This window comes from Nuphar pumila, chromosome 1, assembly GCF_984573655.1.
Source record: "Nuphar pumila chromosome 1, dmNupPumi1.hap1.1, whole genome shotgun sequence".
NCBI classification, from domain to species: domain Eukaryota; kingdom Viridiplantae; phylum Streptophyta; class Magnoliopsida; order Nymphaeales; family Nymphaeaceae; genus Nuphar; species Nuphar pumila.
Window position 1 is genome coordinate 33,662,849 of NC_143249.1, and position 14,135 is coordinate 33,676,983.

The following is a 14,135-nucleotide window of genomic DNA, read 5'->3' on the forward strand; positions in this document are numbered from 1 at the left end:
GGTTGTGGGGTTTCCCTCGCTTCGGCAAGGGTTCCTCGTTATAAAAAAAAACATTTTAACGGTTTTTTTTTCTGTTTCACATATTGCTAACTATGCGGTCACCATCAAATGCAAGACAACGTCCAACCAAAATGGTCACTTGCATCCCACTTTGGTGGGGCAATCTTGTCTTGGACAACTTGTTTTGGTTGAGTTGTCCTGAGCAATGTTGTTAGTATCAGAATGGGACCTGTATCGGTTGGCCAATGATTCAGGTGAATTGGCTCATACCGATTCTCAAGTGAATCATTCTGAATCAGCCAAAAAATAATTAAAAATATTAGGTGTCAATCAGAACGTGACACATGTTAAAGCCATTAAAATAATATTTAAAAAATATTTTTAAGCTATTTTTTACATTTATTAAAAAATTTGCTGATTAAGGTCAGTACCGATACAACACTGGTCCTGTGCATAAAAAAACGCTAGTGAAAGATGGAGAGAGATAATGAAGATGCTATCAAACCCTTTTCACCTGGCAGGGTTCAATTTTCAAACTCATAAACTTGGTCACAAAATTGTTTTCCATTTGATAACACGAGAGAGAGAGAGAGAGAGAGAGAGAGAGAGAGAGTTCTTACAAGGCTAAAAGCTGTAAACTTTATAAGATTTAGGGATTTAAACCTTCCTGGTATAGTCGGATATCTGATCCGAATGTCAGGTGCTATTTTTCGAATTCAGATCCTTAACGTGCATTCAGATAGGATTCAGATTTGCTCAATAGGACTAGGACTTTTTTGCAGATTCAGATCAGATTTGAATCAGTAATTAAGGTTTGGATCAAAGTCCATTCAATTTCAACTTCTTTTATATAAATAGCTTGCTTTTAATATTTTCTTAGTGGATCTAGTATTACCACATATGTTTCAGATCCAGATTCAATTCTATCTGACCAGATAAGATTCAGATCTGACTTTTGATATACTCTTTGTATTTAAAATTCAGACATAGATCTAGTATGATCCAGACCCTATTTGATCCGTTTGCACTCTTGACCATCTCAATACTATGATTGCACTCTAACCTCAGTGAATGTGGACACATAAAGCAAAGACAAAGGTAAGCTAAAATCTAGAAAAAAAAGGTGGCAACAAATTTACATGAACCTTATAAGTTTTCATATGAAAAAATATTTATATTGTGGCACAACGATTATGAAGGTTAGCAGAAGCTAGGGATGTATGTAAATGGGTCAGATGTGGCCAATACCAGGTCTGACTAATCACAGATGTTGGCTAATTGAATTCGGATTCATATTTGGATTCCAATGGTGAAAAACTCATACTAGATCTGATTTTTTACATGTAATCAAATTCGGATTATCCTTCACATCCAAATATCTGTCTGATTTGGTAGCAAAAAGTCAAAACTATATCTACATCTAATTAATTATGATTGGATGCAATTTTGACTAACCAAATTGGACTAAACCTAGTCAGATTTGTTCGGATCAAATCTGATCCGTTGACATCTCTAACAGAGGCTGACATAAAGGGCTTCACACACCGACCACATTCTGATTTAGTAGTGTGTCAAGACAAGTTTAGAAAAGCTTCTGCATCTCCAATGATAGTAGTCAACATGGCACTTTTAACGCATAGGAAAATCATTTCTCGCTTTTTTTTCCTACAGAGAAAGCTGGGGTTAGGCAGACCCCACCAGTTATAGAACTATACCATTGGGATTCGAACTTGCAACGTCAAGCTGATGTGCACTAACTGCTCTTGCCAGACAAGTGGAGCCCCCCATTGGTAAACCATTTCTTGTTTTTTAAGTCAAATTATCAACATATTAATAGTGTGCTGAAGGGGGCAACTAGTGAACATTACCAAAATTGATGGGATATCACAAGTTCGAAACTCGTGGGTGTGGTGTGTCTTTGCCACCAGGCTGAAGCTGGGTGTGATTCCTAGTGGGTAAGGAACACATGGGGTTTTATGTCAATCAACTCGGTGGGCAAGACTATTTTTTCTGGCTATCCTATATATAGGAGAGAGCGTAACGTGGTCGGACGCTCCCAGTGCATCGGGTTGCATTTTTTTTTGTTTTTTTGCATTTAGCGGCGGAAATCCTAAACCGCCGCTAAATGTTCATATTGATCTCACGCGCGATCAGCGTCAAGCGTGCTCCCGATTTAGCGTCGGACAACTTAAATGTTTTGACGATACATGCGCCTCTATATAATCAAACCTAGTGAGAGAAACAGCAACATTAACAGATACATTAAGGAATCGGATTAGACAAAATATAAGAATAATTAAGAACAAGGTCCACCACCACCAACCGTGAAGAAAATCAATTATGATGGGAAATCAATTGAGTGGATCTTGACCACCAAGCAGCCGGACCCCAATCTGACCCGTACACTATATCAGAGCACATGATATACCCAGGTGAATAAAAATCCAACCTGTACTGGAAAACAAGCATCAGGACAGGTGTTGCACTTCCTGTTTAATTAGTGGTTACTTATGACCATGAGATCCCCTGCCAGTACTAAGCATAGATCCAATTGAAACCAGATCCAGATACTAAGATCCAAGTTGACCAGACTGTACCCATCACACCTAGGGGTGTCAATGGGTCGGGTTTACCCGGACCTGACTCGGGCCAAACCCTATAGGATCCGGGCATGGTGATAAATTAAGAAGACCCGATTAAGACTCGGGTCCGGACACCAAGGTCCAAGTTATACATGGATCCGGGTATAGTTTGTGAAATTTTATACCAGACCCAGGCCCAACCCGAGTTCCAATTAAGACCCACAAATTTTCAATGTAAAAATGATAAAAACTATTATTTGACCAGGTATGGTCCGGGTCTGGTTTCTCTTATAGTGGACCCAATTAGACCCAGGTCCAGACCCAATGCCATACCCAAAAATCGGGTCCAGGTCTGGTTTCACCTGCATCCAAACCAAACCCGACCCATTGATACCCCATGCCTTTCAATTAGGGATGTCAACTGGTCAGATCTGGGAATCACTGAATCCGACTTAATCAGATCTGACCTAATCAGATTTGGTTTTGGATTTGGAGTCGGATGGAAAAAGATAAACCGAATGTGGATCCGACTAGTCTAAAACCTGATATTTGCACTTAATTGGATTCGGATCTTAGTCGGATCCTGGTTTCAATTAGATTTGTATTCAGATTTCAATGCAAAATCCTGTTTTTTATCAGATCTAGATTTGGCTACCCAATCCGACTAATCGAATTCGGATTCGGATCAGATATCAGGTTACATATGGTAACATGATGTTTGATCAGATCGTATTAAATATTGCCCTAAAAATCTAATAAAATGTATTTGATACAAAATTAATGTGACATTTATTATCTTAACATCATTATGTTTATGAAATGCATTAAATAAACTGGTCATGAGATGACCAATATGGTATGAGATATCGTAAGGGTCGGCAGCTTACATTCTAGGATAACTAGACGTTTGACTTTTAGGTCAATATAGGAGGAGTAGTTTTTCCAGTTGTTTGTGCTTTAAATAGTCACAATTGTAGATGTGGATGTGGATAGACAATTCATTTATATGGCTGTCATAATGTATAGTGTATGATGTTTATATTAGATATGAAGTGAATAATTCTTGAGTCATCTAAGTTGAGATTTTGTATCAACACATGGGTGCTTAACTGTACAACAGGTTGCACATGAGAAATTATCTTGAAAAATTATTTACTGTCTCAAGATAATTTTCTCATATACGAAAAAGGTTCAGAATGTCTTTTGACTTGTAAAGCTCATTTGTTACTAAATAAATGATCTAATTCTTTTATTTATACTTAAATAAATTATAATAAATTTATTGAAGGGTGTATATTAGATAATTAGTGAAAAACTTGAGATATGATGAGTATTCAACAAGGAATTCAAAACCATTTTGGAGGATATCTAGCATTAAGGAAAAATATAATTCAAATTAAGAAAATTCAAATTTGGTAATTTGATAAATATTTTTTTTAAATTTCTTATTATTTTTTTGTTTTTTATCAAATTTATAAAAAAAAACATAAGATCTAATTAATATTTTAGATCCTCAATGAGCTATTATATATAGGCTATAGATTTAACACTAGTTTTATTACTCTTAGGAGGCCAATATAGGATATTGAATTCTGAAATGATTATTTTAAAATATTTTGTATAAAAAGACTTTTTAATATTCTCTCTTTTGGAGGTTTTTAGCTATAATATGGATATCTCTCATCACTTATGGTTCAAGTAAATGGTAAAAAATAAAGTTTAATGAATCTATTATTGACATGCCTAAGAAGAAAACCTATCCTCTCCCTAGGCCTAGCTAATCTAAGGAAGCCCTATTAAATATCAAATAGGGGTAGTTAGAGTGAAGAAAGAAACTTCTTAATAACTATTGTTTTTTCTTATGAGTTGAGAGATTAAGATGGAGATAAATACTCACAAAAAGTTTTAGAAGAAGACAAAACCATTATTCACTCAAAACTGAATCTCAAACACCAAAATTTTATGATGCTCAAACGCTAATACTTTACAAGATAAGTGTTTACAAGTACAAGAATTGGAAACTCTAGTACAGGATGGCAGAATGTACCATCATCCATTATTGGATGGCCAAAAGGTAACATCATCCATTACTGCACAGTAGAACACAAAGCATTGTTCACAAAAAGGATGACAATTGTTTCATCGTTCGCTGTACGGAACACATGTGGATAAGTCAAATGTCTTATCCTTATCTCCTTTCAACCAACCTGTGTGTCTTTAGGATGGGAGGACTCTTTTTGGACGAGTTTTCGTACTCTCTTGGATGAATGTTGTGAGTCCTATAAATAGGGTCTGACACTTAGGACCTAGGCATCTGAAAATTTTCTTTCTATGTTGTGATCCTGCAGAGAATGAGCCCTAGCTTATTCATATCATTCTCTTGTGAGTCAGTCTATCTGTGCCAAAGTACGAACGAAGTTACAACCTTTCTTATCCCAACACATAAGCATTGCAAGGATCGAAGAAGAACATAAATTCTTAACGAGTTTTGAGTCTGAAATAAGTGACTTTCAGATCATTCGTTCTTTTATTTTGATTTTCATTTTTTTAAAGAATGAATACTAATACACTTTGATTTATTTTGCATATTCAAATGCCTCAATGGTACAAATCGGGCTACATAGATTGGAAAACTTATCTCGGCTTTACCTTTCTCTCGTATAAAGGACAATCTAGACTCGTATATGGCGTTATCTACAATTTTAAAAGGATTTTGCATAATTCAGGTAAGTTCTGCTCTTACCTATTCAAAAAAATGTATAAACAAAAATACATCTTTATTTATTTAAGATATATGATTTATAATATGCAAAATGATTTTTTTTTTGCTTGTGAGATATATAATCCAGGTAAGTTCTAGCCATATGTACACTCTGCACCTTCTCCCCTTTCAACCTCGCTTCTTCTTCAACACACTTGGACATAAGTTCATTGAACGTTCATTCATCATTATGTGTGTTGAAAGAGATTTTGAAAGGTTTGTACTCCAAGGGTAAGGACGCTAGAACTAAATGCACTAGGAAAGAATCAGAGATAGTGAGCTTTATGTCATTTAGCTGAGACGTTATGTTCCTTATTTTCAAAATATGTTGGCAAATGTTTCTCCCTCCAATATATTTTATAGATTTGAGTTTAGACATCAGGGTACTGGCTCTGGCCTTGTTTGAACTCACAAATTATGCTTCAATAGCACTTAAAAACTCTCTAACTACCTACATTGTGGTATGACACTACGAATATTCTTAGCCACCTTAGATTGCAAAAGCAACATGCTAAGTCTATTTGAGTGCTCCCACTTCTCAAAAGCAGTCTTTTAATCAATAGTGCTTTGATCAGTTAGAGCAGCAGGTTCTTCTATCCTTATGGTCAGATTCATATACCCTAATGTAAAAAGTATAGTCTTTTTCCAATCACTAGAATTTGATCCATCTAGAAAAAATATATAGCTAGAGTAATCTAAAATCACAGGACTAGAAATTGCATGACAAAAGACATGTATCAAGAAACATTCATACGAGACTAAAACTTTAATGGAAAAAGCAAAAGAATAAAGGCCCGTAATATGCTTATTTTCAAGCGAGTGAAAGGAGTCATCGGAGTCCTACTTTGGTAAGAGCTCTGACACACGAAACCACTTCGCCTACCGACCATATTTGGTAAAACTAAGGTTCTTGTGAAGTTAGACCATCGACACAAGGTACCTTTGGATACACATGTGTGATGTATCTTAACACATTTACCTTATTTCACCCTACTTAAATTTCAAACACGATAAAACTACCTTTGGGTCATTTATCGTTTCATGAATCTAAGTATAATGTTGATATCGGTTTAAACTGAATGATAGTATTAAAATTCTTTGATGACATACATGTATTCAGTCACTTTGGTGATGTGAATACATTAAGTCATCTAACTACCCTTAATGTCAATATGAAACAATGCCTTGAAATGGTCTAAAACTGGATGAACCGATCATATAAACCATGAACCAGTCAAAAAACTGGATGAACCGATCATATGACCCATGAACCGATCCGAAAACTGAATGAATCAGTCATATAACCCATGAACCGGTCTGAAAACTGAACAAACCGGTCATATGACCCATGAATCGGTCTGAAAACTGAATGAATCGGTCATATGACCCACGAACCGGTCTGAAAACTGGATGAACCGGTCATATGACCCATGAATTGGTCTGAAAACTGGATGAATCGGTCATATGACCCACAAATCAGTGTGAAAATTGGATGAACCGGTCATATAAAGCTCTAAATCAGTTCAAAATATACTGAACTAGATCTATAACACTCTGAACCGGTCTCAGTTGTCTGAGAACCAGTTCCAGAGAGATCCAAATCGGTTTAGAAATAGGTTGAACCGGTTCGGTCTCTGTTATAGGCCGTTTGAATCGGTTCTGTTAAGCTGATCCAGAACTGTATAATCCGGTTTTAACCAGATTCTGGATCTATAAATGAAAGAACCAAATCCAGATTACTCGGATCCGATCCAAAGAACATTATTTGGATTCAGGACCTGAGACCCGAATATCTATATCCAGATCCAACCCAAATTATCATTATGGGTCGGTACGGGTCATCAGATCTGGGTCTGAACCACAATCCAATCCAAAAGTTCTTAACAGATCGATTGCGGTTCCAGAGAGATCCAAAATGAACCTCTCAGACCCGTCCTGATCCTAAAACACAACGGGTCAGGGTCAAAAGGACTTCAGATCCATTACCCGAGAATCGGATCCGATCCAAAGGACCTTTTATGGATTATATCGAGTAATATGGATCAGATCATAACATTGACCTGATCCAGATCCAAAGGTTTATGGATCATGGGTCGAAACTGAATGGGTCCCCCATATGAATCCCAGATCCGATCCAGATAACTTTATGGATCAGATTCGGGTGGGGCAGGTCGTGGATTGAACCCGACCCGAAACCTTTAAAAGGGACTGAAAATACGAAATAGGGTTTTCAAAACCCTATTTCGCTTTTCTTCTCTGGTTGTTGAGGAGGAACGCCGTCGCCGGCCTCGATGTCGGACAATCCAATGGTTGCCGGTGATCTGAATGCAAAAGAGGAGCTGCCACCACCGTCAGTGACCCAACGATCACTAGCTTTTGACGGTGGGGCAAAAAAATAGCCTCTGTCAGGCCTGATGTCGTGCTCCGATGACTCGATAGTCGCCGACGACAGCAGCGTCGATTTTGCAACACCAGATGGAGAAGAAGCCACAATGGGGCAGCCGACGCACCCTGCTCGATTGAAAACCCCCAAAACAGAGGTAACCCCCCCCCCCCTTTTTTTGTCGCCCTACAGCGACAATCGCCGGTGCCGGCGACCAGCTGCAGCGTTACCCATGATGACCTGCATAGCCGGACGACTAGGACACACTCTATGCAGCGGATGCGGGGTGTGGGCTCATAACCCAATGTTGGGTTCCGAAGTCGGAGGTTGGCTTCCCTGTAGCGGTGACCCTGCACTGTGACAGAAAAGCACAACGACTGTTATGTAAACACAGTTCAACAGGGAGATGTTGTGTACCTAAAGCAACCATTGACAGGCTGCTGTTGCAGATGGTGGAGTCGGCTGGAGCAGAGGAGAAACGATGTCAGTCCGGTGGTGAAAGATCAAGCAACAAAGAGAATTTTTCTGCTCAATCGGGCTGCAACCACCACGAACGCAGGCTTCTGAATGCAGCCGGTGAGTAGACATCTTCCATCTCTTAGCAGGTTACTCATACTTTTACTTGATGAGGGTTGCTCATGATACCCTCTGATTTATGGGGCACGGGATGAGAACAATTTTCATAACCGTTCCCCCTTTATCGGAAGCGATCATTCTAGATATGGGGATGAATCCACATCGTGGATCATATAAATCGTGGTGGTTAATCCAACATCCCCATCCAAGTCAGATTTATATAAAGTATAAAGCATTGCCACCCTTGGCATGCTTATGCTTCTTCAAGGTCTAGTTTACATATTTGTCTAGAACGGTTCTTCTCTTTTCATAATTATGGCCATTGTTTCCCTATACGAGCAACTCCTCTTGAACACAATAAGTAACATAGAGAATCCTAACGTGAAGAATAAGCCATTGTTTCTTCTACTGATCCCCCTTAAGTACCATACCACCTTTTGAGAGAGAGAGAGAGAGAGAGAGAGAGAGAGAGTTACCTTATCTCTAGGTACAATCAACTTTCTATTTCACAATGGTAATCAACTACCAACCCTCCGTATGATATATATATATATAACACTTTTTAGGCACAATTATAATTTTTTTATTTTTTATTTTTACTTAAAGAAACCACCACAGGATCACAGACACTTTGAAGGTTTTGATGGATCGTATTTCAGATCACATAGTTTCACAATCAACAACATGATATAAAACAAGACATAAATCAACATGAAAATCATGATAGACAGTTGATCGAAACATGAACAGGGAGCAAACATGTCGGTTTCTACATCTTACCAAAATTCAGACAAAAGCAAATGAACAAACATATGCAAATAACATAATATAAACAATAAAAATATGTTAATATTATGTAATAGGCTAAGGACTACAAAAGTACTCCCCTTAGAGAAGATTCACCCCCACATACGGTGTAAATAAGATCTAGAGTCCTTCCCCTAGGATACAATAGCCTCAACGATCAGGATCGGTGCACTCCGACGGATCGTCCTTTGAAGACAACCTCTCTGAACCGCTGTTTCAGAAAACCCCTTTAGGGATAACTCGGGAGAGAGAGAGAGAGCGAAAGCAACAGGGAGAGAGAAAACACAGGATCAAAGATTTCCTCTTCTTTCTATGTTTACAACATATATGTGTAACCCCAACTCTAACCACGTTTTCATAACCCACGAACGGTTACAAAAATGTGGAAGAGACCCGTTACAGAATTCAAGGAGAGTCGAGACCCGTTAACAGACATAAACTACGAGGAGTCGTGACCCGTTATCATTTCTCATAGCCCATTAATGAATCCAAATAATCACAGAAAATTGAAGCAAAAAGGTACATTGGTCTTGATTGGATATGGCCCTAAAAGGCCAATTACCCGAGCCCGACCCAGCTCGGCATGGCACGGTGGGTGGGCGCTCGTGTGTGTGTGGTAGTCATCCCACCCTCTTGTTCTTAGGAACAAGTGTAAGAGTTTCCATATAGGTTATAAAGCCTATAACTTTCTTGAAACTCTTCAATATGGGACTATTCCACATCATCAAGTCCAAACTTATTCCAAAAAGGAAAATAGCCCACATTTTCTTTATTTGAATTCTCTCACCTCCTCTTCTTACACCCAACATTCCTCCATAAATTCAAAGAATGAAAACAGGAGGAAACCAAGATGCAAGATGGGATCATCTGCAACAGGACATATCATGCTTTCAATAATGGTACCTTCCGGTTTGAACCACAACCTTAGTTGACTAACTTTACCCCCACAAGAACGAAGTGAACTGAAGTCTTGAAATTGAACATTTGGTGCAGGAGTGTCCATTAGCAACAACACGATAAAGGTTCTGGTTGTAATCTTTAGGGGCAGCGCGTTAAAGGTCATGCGCCCGAATCCTGTTTCATGAGTGACTTCAGGAATAACCCAATTCCTTAAACTGCGGCTACACAATCACACTCACATAGGTGGGCTTCTTCAGAAATGCACTGCTAACATCTCGCCAAGAAGGCTTTGAACACATTCAAAGTTTTAACTCCTTCTTAACATGCAACTACAACACATTTCTAGAGTAAACAGAGAAACAAACACAGATACTTAGTATCACATAAATAAGGTGTTATCTAGTCCACCCTACAACTTGTTATTACCACATTGAGCCTACTTTCGGGGATCTCCACTCAGATAGGTTGGGTTGCTACTGTAGATGAACTACTAATCGGTTTCAGTCTCAACCACTCTCTGGATTTCAGGACTAATGACTTATCTAGTCCTTTTGTTAATGGATCAGTTGTGTTCTCTTTGGATCCAACATAGTCCACAACAACCACCAACTGAGACACCAGTTCTCTTACAAATTTTATTCTGAATTGGATGTATCTTCTCTGCTTTTGATTATATTTTGCGATTTTGATTTTTGTAATTGTGGTCATATTGTCATAATTTACAGATATTGCCAGAATTGATTTGCTCATTAAAGAAAGTTTCTCAAGAAGTCCCTTTAACCATTTAGCTTCCAATCCTGTGATAGCTAAAGTACAGAGCTCAGCCTCAAAAGTAGATCGTGACAAGATGGTCTGCTTTACTGATCTCCAGGCGACTGCGCTGTCACCCAAGGTAAATACATACCCTGTTACGCCATAACTCCCAAAGTTCATGGCTATCCAGCTCGCATCATTATATCCCTCAAGTATGACAGAGAATCTCTTGTAATGCAAACTCAAGGAAATAATTCCTTTCAGGTATCTAAGTATCATGTCCAATGTCTTTCAATGAGTGTGATTTGGACTTGTGTATCTACTTAATTTTATCACGGAGAACGAAATATCCGGTCTCATGCAATTCGCAAGATACATCAAACTTCCAATAATCTGGGAATACCTTAATTGAGACACAGGAACACCAGTCGTATTCTTATGAAGATGAGTAGAAGGGTCATATGGAGTTGCTACAGATCTCCCTTAGTTATAACCAATTTTTTCAAGTACTTTCTCAACATAATGAGATTGAGAAATAGCTATACCATCAGCTGAACGAGTCAGCTTTAAGCTTAAGATTACATTTGCAACACTCATATCCTTTATATCAAATTTACTACTAAGAAACGACTTTGTCTCATTCACAATTCTCATACTGGAACCAAACAATAGAATATCATCTACATATAGGCATAAAATAATACATGCATCACTTTTAACTTTGCAATAAACATATTTATCAGATTCATTGACAACAAAGTCAAATGATAAAATAACATTATCAAACTTCCCATGACATTGTTTAGGAGCTTGTTTTAGTGCATATAATGACTTAACAAGTCTACAAACTTTATTTTCATTACCAGGAGCTACATAACCCTCATGTTGATTCATATAGTTCTCTTCTTCAAGATCGCCATGAAGAAAGGCAGTCTTCACATCCATTTGATAGACCGAGAGATCATAAATGGAAGCCAGTGTAATAAACACCCTAATTGTGATCATCCAAGTAACCAGAGAATATGTGTCAAAATAATCTATTCCCTCCTTTTGTTTGAACCCCTTGGCAACCAGTCTCACCTTGTATTTATCAATGGATCCATCTGGTTTTAACTTCTTAAATATCCATTTGCACCCAATAGTGGAACTACCACGAGGGAGGTCAACCAGTTCCCAAGTGACATTAGAGACAATGAAGTCCATTTCACTCTTTATGACATCTTTCTAATGCCTTGCTTCAGGTGAAGCCATTGCATCTCGAAAAGTGGGAGGATTATCCTTGATAAGGTAAGTGATAAAATCACTTTTCAAATCCTTAGTAATCCGTGGTCTTTTGTTCCTTCTTGGTTCAACCACTTCCTCAGACTCAATTAGTCTAGGGTGAGAACAGAATGATTCATCCCCCACATCTATCATCCTTTTCACATGTTCGGGAATAGAACCAGAAGTTGAAGGTATATCTAAAGAAGAAAGATCATGAGGTATACCAACTTTCATGAAAAATATATCCTCAAGGAATGTAGCTTCTCGAAGCTCAGCAATAGAGTTTATATCTATGTCAGATATCTCAAACTTAATTACTAAGAACTTGTAGGCATAATTGTTCTCTATATAACCCAAAAAGACAACATCTACGGTTTTAGGACCCAACTTTTTCCTGTTGTGCTCTCGGACAAGTACCTTTGCAAGACACCCACACACGTATTTCAAGCTATATTTCCTATTTCTCCAAAGTTCAAAAAGGATACTATCCTTATGCTTCTGAGAATCTCTATTCAGAATATGGCAAGTCGTATTCAGAGCATCCCCCCATATATAGGTAGGTAATCCATAACTCCCTAGTAGAGCATTTATCATGTCATTAAGTGTTCTATTCTTTCTTTCTGTAATACCGTTAGATTAAGGAGAATGTGAAGCAGTAAACTCATGAATTATGCCAACAGATTTGCAATATTCATTGAGTTTGTTAGAGATATATTTTTCCCTCTATCAGACCTCAATCTTTTAAGTTTTCTACCAGTTTGTGTTTCTGCTTCATTCTTAAAAATAAGAAACTTATCAAAAGCTTCATCTTTTGATTTTAGCAGATACACATAAAGTATTTAGTATCATCATCTATAAAAGTGATAAAATACTTTTTATGATTTCTAGTTAGCACTCCATTAAACTCACAGATATCTGTGTGCATCAGATCTAATATTTCAGAATCTCTGACAATCGTATGGAATGGTTTCCTATATTGTTTTGCTTGCACACAAATTTCACATTTTTTAGTTTTATCTATGAAATGCTTAGGAATTATTTTCAAGTTCATTATGCGTTTCACAGAATTGAAATTCACATGACTTAATCTATTATGCCATAAATCAGATGATTCTATATTATAAGAAACATTAGACAACGAATCAAAAGAAACATCATTCTCTAATTTATTATTGCAAACATGTTCAACTCGAAGTTTAAACAAACCATCATCTAAATACCCCTTGCCAATAAAGGTTCCAGAATGTAAAATAACAACTTTATTACATTTAAAGTTAAATTCATAACCCTTTCTAACAAGACATGAACCACTTAAAATGTTCCTTCTAACTACAGGCACATGGTGCACTCTGTGTAAAGATAGAACTCATCATGAAGGAAACTTCAGATCCACGCGTCCAATCCCTAACACATTTGCAGTTGTTGAATTGCAGATAGTCACGGATCTGCCTGCAGCAGCCTGGTATGAGACAAAGACAGACTTATCAACACAAACATGCACATTAGCCCCATTGTCAACCAACCACTCAGTTGGCTCATAAACGTGATAGATTTGCGGGTTAACAGAAATGTACCCAGTACTGGTTCCAACGACCTTAGTCACCGTATTGACTTGAGGCATTTCATCTGTGGTCCCATGAGCCTTGGCCTTCTTGGAAGGACATTCCTTAGCCTAGTGCCCAACTTGTCCACAGTTTCAGCAAGGTTTGTTCTTTGCCTTTTTCTGGATTTTGGCCTTAGGTTTAATTTGGTTTTTTATTGCAGATTTTGGTTTTTGTCCCTTGCCCTTAAAAGATCTGGTTATCATGTTCACTTTAGGTTATTTAGTTGGCATCATAACCTGTTTCTGACTCCTTTGCTTTTCTTCAATGGCTATGACTACCATAAGATCATTCAGGGAGATCTTCCCTCTACGGTGCTTGAGAAACACACCAAAGTCTACCCAAGACTTAGGAAATTTCTCCACGATGGTCATAACTTGAAACTTCTCAAGAAGTTTCATACCAGCCTCAGCCAAACTGTGGAGCAACAACAGAAACTCGTGTGTCTGCTCAGTGGCCGCCTTGCCTTCTACCATCTGATATTTCAGAAACTTGGCAACAGAGTACTT